The sequence below is a fragment of the Gracilinanus agilis genome, unplaced genomic scaffold, assembly GCF_016433145.1.
Source record: "Gracilinanus agilis isolate LMUSP501 unplaced genomic scaffold, AgileGrace unplaced_scaffold44520, whole genome shotgun sequence".
Lineage (NCBI taxonomy): Eukaryota > Metazoa > Chordata > Mammalia > Didelphimorphia > Didelphidae > Gracilinanus > Gracilinanus agilis.
Window position 1 is genome coordinate 1 of NW_025378601.1, and position 13,607 is coordinate 13,607.

The window sequence follows — 13,607 nt, forward strand, 5'->3', positions numbered from 1 at the left end:
TCATCCTTGCGCAGGGGCCATGCTAATCTTCTCTGTATCGTTCCAATTTTAGTATATGTGCTGCCGAAGCAAGCACTGCTAGTTCAATTCTAGTGGAGCTTTAGATTGGTTCAACAATTATGAAAAAAAAATTGAAAGCATGAAAGACAATTATCAAAGTATTCATACTCTGACCACATTTTTGGGCTTCTGCTCCAGGGAGATTAATGATACCAAGTCAAAAACTTTATGAACAAAAAATTGATAATAGTATTATTCATAATAACAAACAATAGTATTATTCATAATAACAAACAGCCAGAAACTTTACTGCATTGTATGAAATGAAATTTTGAGAAGCATGAGAAGACTTGAATTAAAGGAAGTACAGTCAGAGGAACAATATTCAGGACATCTTCAGTGATATATAAATAAAACATTGAAAGACAAGACGTCTGGAGAAAAAAGACTACTGACACTGGTACCATATTTTCAAAAAGTTAAAAGCATATATCCTCCTGTACTGTTGACTATTAGTAAACTACAGAGGTGGAGAGTAAGATGGGGTACATACAAGGAGGCAGCATAGTAGAGAGATGAAGTCAAAAGACCTGGGTTCAAATACTGCGTTTGATACTTATTACCTGTGTGATTTTGGGCAAGTCATTTAACCCCATTGCTTGTCAGTTTCCTCATCTGTAAAATGAGAGAATTGGACTAGATGGTCTCTGGGATTTTTTCCACTATTAAATCCAGGATTTTATGATCAGCCTCAATTATGCCATGGGATGATCTTGCCTACCTGTTTTTCAAGAGATTCCTTTTGTTGAGTTACAGGAAGTATTTTTTATTTTGCATATTCGGTCAAAACAAATATATCAATAAAAATAAGGCTAAAACAGGGTGATTTTACTACATCCTCTGACCCCATACAGTCCCTTCCCCTCCCACCTACACATCTCCCCCATCTTAAATTTTCTCATAGAAGTTCTGTCTGGGTCGTTCTTTTGCCCTAATATCATCCTACTCTATATTAGACTTAGATATCACCTGGCTCAAACCAGTTATTTTGCAGATGAGAAAACTGAAACTTGGAGAAATGAATTGACATACCCTGGGTTTCATAGGTTATATATTTCATAGAATAATAAAGCTGAAATCATTTATTCCAATCCCCTGACTTTATGAATTATGAAACTATACCTCAGAGAGGCTAAATGTCTTGCTCTAGGTGAAAGAGCTAGAGATGGAATTAAAACTAGATGCTCCAATTTCAAATCTAGTGTGCTTTCCATTCAGAGATCTTTAGACTGTAAGATCGTTGAGGGAAAGGACTATGTCCTTTTTAATCTATGTTCTTCTAGATTTTAGATGATTTATTCTCATAACAATGTTATTACTCTGAATTCATGAAAGGTCCCAAGAATTAAATCTCCAACTGTCTTAATAGCACTATTCACTGTTCAATCATTCTAAGTTTAAAAAGTTTGTGTGACTTTTTTTTTGGTTTAATCTTTTTTTTTTTTTTAATTTTTTTTAAACCCTTAACTTCTGTGTATTGACTTATAGGTGGAAGAGTGGTAAGGGTAGGCAATGGGGGTCAAGTGACTTGCCCAGGGTCACACAGCTGGGAAGGGTCTGAGGCCGGATTTGAACCTAGGACCTCCCGTCTCTAGGCTTGGCTCTCAATCCACTGAGCTACCCAGCTGCCCTTTTGGTTTAATCTTAAGATGATGTGGAGGACAAAACAAATTCTTATAGAGGCACCAAATATTTAAAATAAATAATCACAATTAAAAAAACTCCAAACATTTTAATTTTTAAATACTATTGTTTTTAATCAACTTCATTTCCAAATATATTGATTATTTCTCTTTTTCCCTTGAGAGGTATATTCTTTATAATAAAGAGTATAGAAGAAAGGAATTGGGAGAAGCAGTTTAGCAAAATTAACTAACACATCAGCTCAGGCTGATTATATATAAGGTATATAATATTCCACACCTGTAAGTATGTTTTCTCATTTTCTACTTCAGGACCACGCATGGAAATTATAAAAACATTATTTGTTTATTGTTCATTCTCTTTTTGGTGTTGTAGTCATTGTGTATAGGGTTTTTTGGGGTTCTGATTTTTTCACTTTATAGCAGCTTGTATAAAATTTTCCTTGTTTCTCCAGATTCTTCACATTTGTTAATTCTTGTGACACAATTGAGTTCCATTATATTCAGTACCATAACATGTATAGCCCTTGATAATGGGTATATATTTTGTTTCCAATTCTTAATCTCAATTTTTAAATTTTAACCTTTAAACTTAAACCTTTAAATTTAAACCTTCACTTGGGGACAACTTTATCATACCTTCAGTCATTTTTTTGTTCTCCTCTGTACTAACATCAATTTCTACACATTTTTTTAAAAGTATAATAAAGTGATTGTACTTATAACACAATAAGAATATGATTAATGCTTCTTAACCATTAGATCCTATACTTCTTCCAACAACATGCCAAAATCAAAGGAATATGTGTAGTATATTTCAGAAAATAGTCAAATTAAATTCCTCATAACTGACAAAAAACCCATTAAATGCAAAAAGAAAGAAACTATAGGATATTGTTAAGGAAGGATGGTTAGATTGATCTAAAATATGTCTGCATTTAGCCCTAGTGAATTTCATCCCTGCTTTTTGCTTGCAAAGCCATTTCCTCCTTCCCAAATTCTTCAATATCATTTTGTTTTCTGATATGATATTCCTGAATATTGGTAGCATGATGTGGTAGACAGAGTGCTGAACTTTGAGTTAAGAAGGTCTGGATTCAAATCCTTCTGACTTCTTAGCTGCATGTCCCTTGGAAAGTCACAACCTCTATGACACCAAGACAAATTAAACTATAAAATTCTAGGTGAGTTTTACTCTCCATTGAGGGACACTCCCATCCCAACTAAATTAGAGTTTCTTCAATGAGTAGACATGTGGTAGGAATGACAATATTTGGAAATGGATTGGCTATAAACTGTGAATGAAAGTGTTGAGGATGACATTAAAGCTTGGGTTCTTGGGAAAAATGATGGTGTCCTCAGTAGTAATAGGTAAATTGGAAAGAAGGAACAGTTGGGAGATGGAAATAATGAGTTCTGTTTTACATATGTTGAGTTTGAAATGCTTTTAGAACATCTAGCTCAAAATGTCAAAAAGGAAATTGATGATACAGTACTGGAATAGTGAAGAGAGACCAGGGTTGTATAAAAATATCTGGTTGTAGTGGGTAGTTGGGTGGCTAAGTGGATTGAGAGCAAGGCCTAGAGATGGGAGGTCCTAGGTTCAAATCTGGTCTCAGATACTTCCCAGCTGTGCAATCCTGGGCAAGTCACTTGACCCCCATTGCCTAGCCCTTACCACTCTTTTGTTTTGGAACCAATACATAGATTCCAAGACAGAAGACAAGGTTTTCAAATAAATTTTTTTTTTAAAATCTGGCTACAGCAGGCATAAAGATTATAATTGAACCATGAGAGTTTAAGATTACCAAGGGAGGTAGTAAAGAGGGAAAAGAGAAGAGGGTCCAGGACAGAGGTTTGGGGACACCTAAGGTTATAATGACATGGATGATGTTCCAAAAAAGGATCCTGAGTCAGACAAATAGAAGGCAAATCAGTTGAGAAAAGTATCATGAAAATCTAGAGAAGAGAGAATATCCAGGAAAAGGCAATAAATATTGTCAAATATTTGCAGAGAGGTCAAGAAAGATAATCATTGAGAAAAGATCATTAGATTTGGTAATTAAGAGATACTGGTAAGTGGAGAAGGCAATTTCAATAGAATGATAAGGTTAGAAGTCATATTATGGAGGGCTACGAAGAATAAGAAGAAAGGAACTGAAGTAAATGAATTTAGAAACTTTCTTCCAAGGAGTTTAGCCAAGAAGACATAAGACAATAACCAGCAAAAATGGTCAGTTGAAGTGAGAATTTTTTTAGGACAAGGAAGAAGATATGGGCATGGTCGTAGGCAGCACAGAATGAGCCATATCTATTGGAGAAATAGTGGGAGAAGGTGTCTGAACAATGTGGGATTATGAGGAGGGTAGGAAAGGGAACTCTAGGCAAATGGGTCCAATTTCTTGGCAGAGAAGGTGAAGGCAGTTGATGCCATGGGAAGCTTGAGGAGGAGATGTGAAGGTTCAGAAGAGCCACTGTAGAGAGTGAAACAGAGAGTTAGAGAAGAACAGAATGATTCCCTTGCTACAGTATGCTGTTCAAAGGAGTTGGGAGAAAACCATGAAATTGCGCTGAGTCCACTACATATTTGTGTTAGCTAACCTATCAGCTACCTACTTTTCTCGCATTAATTCCTTGTCAAACCCCAATACACACATATATGTGCATGCTCATGTGAATGTATATGTATGTGATCACTTACTTTGCAAAGTAGGTAGATGATAGGAATTATCTAAGGTTGAGATACGACAAGGAATATTTAATGGTAAAGAAGGCAAGGGATCTAAGGACAGAGAATAGTATAAAGTTGAACTGGTTTACCTATGCATCAAAACGTGAAAAGGAAGGTAGGGTAGTCAGTGCAGAGGTGATGGCCTGGGAAAGAACTGACAGAGAAAATGGAGATAATAAGGATAAAGAACAGGGTTACAGGCATATAAATGATAAAAGATCAATCAGCTAAAACAATTTTGGCATTTATGAACATAGAAGTGGAACACTTTTGACTGATGGCAAGATCAAAAATATGGCTCTCTGTAGCTCAGGTGGAATGGATGACTAGCTCAAGGGAATTGAATTGGCTGAGGAACTTGAATATTAGGGTATATGAGGGAACATCCATGACTTCCTTTTTATTATTAAACTTAGTTTAATTCACTAAATAGATAGAATTATTTGGTTGCTTATTTGTTCGCATTTATAAAAAAATGACAGGCATCCTCTTTCACCAAGTGGGTTTTTATTTTAATTTAATATCGTCTAACAAAGTGAAGTGAACAAAACCAAACGAACCATATTTATACAGTAATGGAAATATTATGAAGATAATTAACTTTAAAAGATCGATCAACACAATGACCAATTACAATTCCAAAGGGTTCACGACAAACTTATTATCCCCTTCCAGATAGAGAACTGAAGAATTCAGAATGCAGATTGAAGCATATTTTTTTTTGCTTTTTTTTGGGGGGTGGTGGTGGAGGGAAACATGGTTAATGAGGTTAATGAGGAATTTTTTTGCATGTCTACACATATTTGTTGTGGATTTTATTTTTCTTGTCTTCTCTATGGATCAGGGAGGAGAGGAAGGGAATTTGGAATTTAAAATAAAATTGAATATTAAAAGTAAAATTAATATCTTCTAGACCAAAAACTATATAAAAGTTATTTCCTCCTTTGATGTACATGAATAAATTTTTCTTCCTCTGTTTCTCAGCTACTTGTTTGACACTTTTATCTGTCCCCCACCCACTAAGTATGGGCATCCCTCCAAGTTCTTTCCTGGGATCTTTTCTCTTCCCTAAACTCTCTTGGCAACTTCATCTGTGCTCAAAGAGGCAGTCATCTTCTCCATATAAATGACTGTAACTTCACATATCTAGTTCTAAAATCTCTTCACATGTGCATATTGCAACTTATTATATCTTCTTTCCTAAATCCAACACACTTCTAAGCTTTCTTATTTCTCTTGAGAGCACCACCATTCTTCTAGTCCCTTATATTCTTAATCTCAGGGTCTTCCTTTCCTCACTCTACCCTATTTCTAGTCAGTTGTCATATCCTGTTTATTCTATTTTCCACTAGATATCTATGTCTCCTATGCGTGACTCATACTGCCACTGCTACTCAAGGTCTTCATCAACTTTACCCTAAACTATTGCAATAGCCTTTTTACTTGGTTACCCTAAATCCAAATCTCTCCACTCTCCAATCTATCCTCCCCACAGCTGTTACTCTCTCTCTCTCTTTTTTTTTTTTGGTCTGAGCCAGTGATTTCATCTATCTAAGGAAAGTTTGATGTAGAAAATCCCTGACCAATGTAGATCAGTGGTTTGTCCATACTTTATTTTCTTAAAGAGTTGCTTTAGATGTTAGGAGGTTAAGCAATTTTTTTCCCACACTTACTTAGTGACTACAATATGGCAGAGATAAGACTTGAATTCCTGATTTCAACTCCATTCTTCCATTGATTATACCTCTCTGCCTCTCCACCACAAAATTATTATTCCTAAAGTGTAATTTTGACTATAAGGCTTCTTATATTAAAAACTCTTCAGTGGTCCCCTGTTGCCTCTAGGATAAAACAAATTCTTCAATGTGGCATTTAAATCCTTTTGTCACCTGGTTCCCAATGACCTTTCCAGTAGCTATTCCTTAAATTCAATATCTCATCTCCCCTGTTATTCCCTGCACCTGTGTAAAATGTTTTTAAAATTCCACAAAATAAGCCCAGGTTGAATAGTACATGCCTGCCATATTGGTGACTATAGTATCACACCCAGACCACTATTGTCTACAGTAAGTACTTCATACATGTTTGTTCATTCCCAAAGTCAGTCAAATACCTTAAGTTTTAAAAAATATATTTCATGTTAAAAATCTAGTTTGATATTTGTGCTAATTGCTTTAGTACTGCTTAGATGCTATCTTAGTCAAGCAACTAATCATTTTAGTTTTTAAAAATCACTTGTCATTTGACTGAATTGATCTGCTACTTCAGTTAAAATAATAACCCCACAGAAGTATAGCTAACATAATTAAAACAGTTTATGCTTTGAATTAAAAGAAAAAAACTTAATCTACTTGAAAGGTCTTCAAAAAACCCTAACTAAGCATATAACTAACATTATATGGCTTTAAATGAGTCTTCTTTCAAATGGGTCATTCATAAATAAATCTATCTTTATTTGGAAGGTGAGAGGAGGCTGTAGCACAAAACATTTTTTAACGGTTAAGATTCAGGAGTAGATCATTTGTCCTACATGTTAATTTGAATAGTGCCCTACCTTTGCAGTAATATTTAAGAATAGTTTTATGATCTCATTCATGTGAGTACTTCTTCCATTGGTATAGGTCCCATCCCAATCATACCATCTCGTCCTGTGCTACTTTTGTCTATTTCCTCCCATTAATTCTTCAGAGAGATTCATTCAACATTTTTAGAGATCTTTCTCTGGATCTTTTCGCATTTTATGAAAAACCCTACTCAAGCCATTCTGTTATTCCTTACTCTCACTGTTATTCATATTGCTGACTTACCTCTTTTTTCTTATCAGTTTTTATGTTGTATAGGTCACGTGTGCCATTCGTTACACATAAATCTTCGATGTTTAGGCTGTTGCCTCCTTACAGCTAATGCTTCTTTCCATTTCCCTGTGGATCTCTTGAAATGTAGAGTCTTCAGAGATTGTTCCATGATTGACAGTAATGTAGCATAGTATCAGAAAGTTATAAACAATCTCCCAGGAAAATAAATCTTTATCTTAGTTAGCTGAAAAATAACCAGTGAGCCAAAAGAGATGACAGATAGACAGACAGATATATATATATAAAATTTTGAGGGTCAAAAAACTCTAGTCAAATACAAAGCTGGAAGGGAATGTACAGGCTATTTGATATAAACTGTACCTAAATAAGAAAGCCTCTAAAATATATCCAACAAGTTGTCATTCAACTTTTGTTGCCATCCTAAAATTCTCCTCTATTTTACTGGTAAACTCCTAGAAAGCTTTGTCTATAATCACTGCCTTTATTATCCACTCATTATCCTCTCACTTCTCAATGTTTTTCTAATTTCAAAGCTCACTATTCTCCTGCAATTTTACAGTAACATTTCTAGACTCATCGTTTTCTCATTCCCTTTACCTTTTTCCAGTTTTTTGACACTATCAAGTAATTCCTTTCTTTTATTCACTCCCCTTTCTCCCAAGATTTCCATGATATAGCTCTCTTCTACTTTTTCACTGTTCCTTCTAAGTTTTCCTTACTGGAACATCTATTTTCTTCTCCCTAAATGTGAATATTGAAAGTTCTCACTTGACTTCTCTTTTCTTAGTCTGCCATCTCCCTCTTATTGACCACATCTGCTCCAATAGAGTCAGTGTTCATATTTAGGCATATAACATCTAAATAGTTACCATTTTCCTTTATCCCTACCCTAAACTCCAGTCCCATTCCTTTAATTTTCTGCTGTATATCCTACCATCTCCCGATAAACTGTTTCCAGTGACTTTACCCTTAAACTTCCTTCTTTTGTTAAGCATACCACCATCCTTGCATCCTAACTTCAAAGACAAAGACTATATCCCTCCTTGGTATTGTTTTTCAGGGAATATACTTTGTAAGATAGATTCTTTGAGAGTTATTTTGGGAGTGTCTATTCTGTCATAGTAAAATATAGCAATCTGAAAATTTGAAAAAAAGAAAATAACATTTTAAATTTCAAAGTAGCATATAAACATTTTGTCATTTTAAAATGTAGATTCCAACTATCTAACAACATGAAGTCATAAAAATATAGGTGGAAGGATCAGAGGGCGATGGAGTAAATTATTTTACCGCTATTTTGTTAAGTTCTATAATCTTTCAAAAAATAGAAAGAGTTTTCCTCACAAGGTCTTGTTTGACATTGCCTTTAGTTGTTTTGTATCATTACTTAAAGCACATGTTAAAGGGAGAAAAGGGAAGAAACAGAGCAGTCTTGGAATTTTAAAGCTAATTAGACATTACCTTTCTTGAAGTGCAAGAACGGCTAATCATAATTAACCAATAATTCTCAAATATTCTTTGTCTTTCAATTTATCTACATATCAACAGCATAGCTCTCTTACCATCTCTTAGGATTTTATTAACAAATCGTTTTTACCTAGCCTCAAAGTGGCAAATACGGTAGGTGGTTGGAGATTAGGGATCTAATTTTAGGCGCTACTAATTTGGCTCTTACTGTGGTAAAAACAAACTGAGCCACATGTAACACAGGATATGATGAATTCCAAGCACAGCCCGAGTTAAGAAGTGTAATGCATTTCATACAACTGAGATGCATTTTTGACATATCAGTGCATTCACCATCTAATATAAGGGAATGTTGCCAAAGGGAAAGATACTGCCCTCCAGTGGTCTTCACTTAAAAGTAAAACATTTTCAGGTACCATGACTTGTTGGGGATTTTGAGTGTTTGGCCAAACTCCGTGTATCATCTAGCAGTATTTCTGTGCCCGGTGGCTGGGTTCATTGATTACTTTTCCTGGTGCTATTGTTTCAGCTGACACTTAAACCTGCAGAATTACATGAGTAGGGAGAGCACAATTTCCATAGAGAATTCTAATTGGTAAGCAGGTATTCTAATTTCATAGAAATATAGCAGCAGCGAGAGGGAATGCTTAATGTTCTCTGCCCTCTGCCAGAGGCCCTGACTATCAGAAGCAGATTTGTTAGGCACCTCATTGCCCAGAAGAAGGAGAGATTTCATCTTTATGTTTCCCTTGTTGGCCAATTTTTTAGCTAAAAGACATTTAAAATTGTACAGCAGGCAGAACCCCAGGGGACCGAATAGTGTTCCAACATCCTTAAAGGCTTCCATCACTTGAAAAATCAAATTCCTCCTCCTGTTTCTTAAACCAACTAAAGTAAGCAAAAGCAGTTTTAAAAAGTCTTTGTGTCTAGCATTGGAACTTTCTCATATTTCACACCATTATAGAAATGTCACTCTAACCTATATGTATCACAAATGCTACACTAAATTAGGGCCAAATTTGCAGCCCAGTTTAACTGGGTTTCCTCTTTTTTTTTCTTGCAAATGCAGTTTTTGGGTCTGCATTTAGCAATGCAGATAAAACTGTCCATAAAAACTAACTATGTTTCAAGTGCTAAATTAGGGTATAGCAAGCATTTTGTCTTACCACTTTTTTAAAGGAGGTCACAAAGAAATTTTAGCTTTATTTCATACTGTGGCTAAAATTTAGGGAAGGCATTTTGTTCTTAACTCTCTATAGTGAGTAGGCACTGAACTGTCTGAATTGTATTTATCCAGTTTCACAAATGTGTTATTGTTACAAAGGAAGAATTTGCGTTTTAAAGTTTGATTATTTTTGCTCTCAGTTTTGCCTGAGTAGATTTTGATGTCTGTATGAGATTGAGTTCAATCGGTTCCACTTAATCACTGAATCCCATAGGTTTTCTGAAGTTTCAAGAAGAGAAAAACAAAGGTGGGGGAAGGAGAAGGTTTGTCTTCAAAATATGATACATATACATACATCACAGAACAAGATATCCTGGATATCATTATCATGTACTTATTGAATCTTTCTTACCCCTGCCCCTAGGGACAGCTGGGTTGAGATTGTGTTTTTTGCAAAAGCACCCTTATTTCCAGTCATCCGTTTCCTTCAGCCTAACTCATACTTCCAATTTGAAAGGGTCCTTGACAATATTTTTAATCTACTGGATCACTCCAATTGCTCTTTTTAATTTGGAGAAGGGGCAAAAAGGTGAATGGATTTTAAAGAAGAAGATGCCTTCTTATCTTTCTACATTCCTTTCCTAAGTAAACTTCATTTGCGTTTTGGCAATACCTCTTCAATATGGACCAGCCAAATATACTTGTACTTTGCCATCTCTTGTAGATGATGAGAAAATGTACTTAAAGTAGGGTCAGAACTGACTTGGAATCTATTATTCTAGACGGTACCTCTTCCATTTTATTGAGGATGCAATACGCAGCTTTGAGATGAATCCTTTAAGAACTGGTACCTTTGGCTAAAATAAAATGCTCAGCATTCATCGTGAATACATTACTGTAATGACTTCTCAAGGCATTGCTCTCATCACCCCATGGTAAGCAGTACCCCTTAGGATACTACACTTATTCTGGGGTTCATAAAATACACTCGGATTAAAAACTGTCAAACAAATACTATACTTATTTTTAGGTAAATATTGTGATATTTGTGTGTTCTGTAGTGAATAAAACAATTAATGATGTTTAGGGTACAGATTTCCCCAACTTGAACTGTTCTGGTCATTTTATCTCTTAGGAAAAGGACTGTCCAGTAGACAATTAGGTTTCCTCTTAAATAATAGTATTCCCCATAATAATACTTAGCATTTATAGGTAACACACTTATAGATAAAACTTTTATAAAATGTTTTACATTATCTCATTTTATCCTCCCAAAAACCTTGGGAAGCAGGTGCTATTGTTACCCCTACTTTAGAAATGAGGAAATTGAAGTAGAGTTTAGATGACTCTTCAGCCAGAGTTAAATGACTCAGGCTAGATTCGAACTCAAATCTTCCTTACCCCAAGCCCAGCACATTATCTTCTCTGAAACTTTGCTGCCTAGAAAGATTTACTAGCCTAATATATAAAGTACTCTACTGATATGCCCTTTGCCTTTTTTTTAAGTAGTGGTGATGATTTTGCATTGTCATCCACATTCACATTTAATTTAGTCCTCCAAGAATGCAGCTGCAGAATTTTTGAGATCAGTGGTGAGACTTAAAGATATATTCTAGAACCTGAGTTTTACTCTGGGTCAGTTAACTGAATCCTATGGACACTCTAACACATGATTTTGGTCATTTTGGTGCCATATCCTAATCAGCTAAGATAACTGCTCTAATTTAGAAGCCTATGAAGTATATAAATTGCAAAAAAATAAATCTTTCCTGTACTTATGGGGAGAGAACAACAATCTCTTTTTTGATCATCTTATATTATGTCCTATTAACAACACTTATGACAGACAACACATAGCATGTGATCAGTCAACTGCAACAATGTTTCCAATAATGCATTAAGACTGTACTTTTAAGTAAAGGGATATATTAAAGGGGTGGCAGTGCAACAGTAATTTAATAAACATTCTGTACTTGTAAATCCATTAGATAACTTCAAGATGATTCACAGTCTAAAGATGAAGCAAAGCTTGTCCTCTGGAGATTTTTGGAGTGAACAACACGTGTGATTGAGAAGTGACTATATATTTTCAAGTATTACCTACATGCATACACATGGATGTATGTACAAGATAAACTCCATAATGTAGGTATTACAGCTAATCTAAACCCACCTGGGATCATGAAAATTTAAACTTAGGAGCTTTTGAATTTTTTAATGTACTATAATTGGAAGTGCACCAAATTAAGTATCATTCTTAGTTTGTGCACAAGGACATAACATAAACCTTGTTAGACAGTACAACCAAATATTCATGTTAAAACCAAGATCCTCAGGACAGCTCAAACTAAGGGAACTGTCCTAATTTACCATAAAGGTAGACACGAAGTATGAAACTTATTTCTAACTTTTATTTCCTAAAGTTCATCCACAAATGTTTTGTAACAATATTAATAGAGTTATTTTCCTATTTCTTTGAGTAACTTTATAGACTTTTCAATTTTCTGATCTATCATCCATATCACTTTTTAGTATATAACTAATATATAATTAGCGTAATTAGAAACTAGGAGAGGAAGCCTAACAATGTATTAAGTTGGATTGTAAAGTAAGAATAGGATTATTTTCATTGTAAATAAAACTTTTAATCTAGTAAGGGCTTGACATTTTTTTTCCTTCCATACCTTTATAATCTTCAGGAAAACACAAGATGCTCCCATTGGAATCAGACCAAGAAAATAAGATTTTAGCAATGAGAAAAGTATTTCTGGAGTGCCCCCCCACCATTCCTCTAAAATTTCATGAATCATAAATATTTAGAAAATGCAACCTGCTGTCCTAAATTTAGGTATTTAAAGGAAAGACCTTTTTTTTTTTTTAAATTGGAATTAGGGTCTTTGAATTCTTTGCCAGGAAACAGAGACTGGATCATAAAGAAAACTTTTTAAAACAGTATTTTAAGGGATCACCATCACAGTCCTTGTGTTTTTCAGAAAGCAAAAGTGAATAGATTTGAGTTATTATCCTAATTTTGAGGAACCACGGGACCCCTTATTAAAGACATAGAAGACTCTAAGCCCATTATATTATTGATGGTAAGATACCATTATCTTTTAATTGCAATGTTATCATAAAAATGTCTCATGCTATAAAAGAAGAGTACGTAGGGTGTAGGATAAAGAAAAAATTCAACTAAAGATACAGTTAATTAAAGGGAAATTAGTAACTGGAAACATAGGCAGCAAAGGTGGGGGGAGGCAGAAATAGGGGTTGAAACTATGGACTGATGGAACATATGTCATCATGCAATGAAAATTTTCACCAAGCTCCCAGGAAAATAAAGGAAAAGAAACATTTTCTTACCCCCTTGCCCTGTGGGGACTAAAGATTATGAGCTAAATTTCAGACTTTTAAAGGCTGGGATAATTTATACCTACAGGAAAAAAAATCGACAACAAGATTTCTGGAATCTGTCTGCTTTTCCACATCCCAGAAACAGAGAGCACTTTATATGTGAAAATATGACTATTAAGAATTCACAGATTATCTGAAACATTTGCTAATCACCCCACCCCTGTGAGAGAGGAAGAGAGGAAGGGAAAAGGAGGGGAGGGAGGGAGGGAGGGAGGAAGGGAGAGAGAGAGAGAGAGAGAGAGAGAGAGAGAGAGAGAGAGAGAGAGAGAAGAGAAGAGAAGAGAAGAGAAGAGAAGAGAAGAGAAGAGAAG

At 35.0% G+C, this 13,607-nt stretch overlaps 1 pseudogene; it reads right to left on the reverse strand.

Annotated features, from left to right (window-relative positions):
- Positions 1-76, reverse strand: LOC123255350 (annotated as a pseudogene; the record flags this gene model as incomplete).
- Positions 77-13,607: the final 13,531 nt, after the last annotated feature.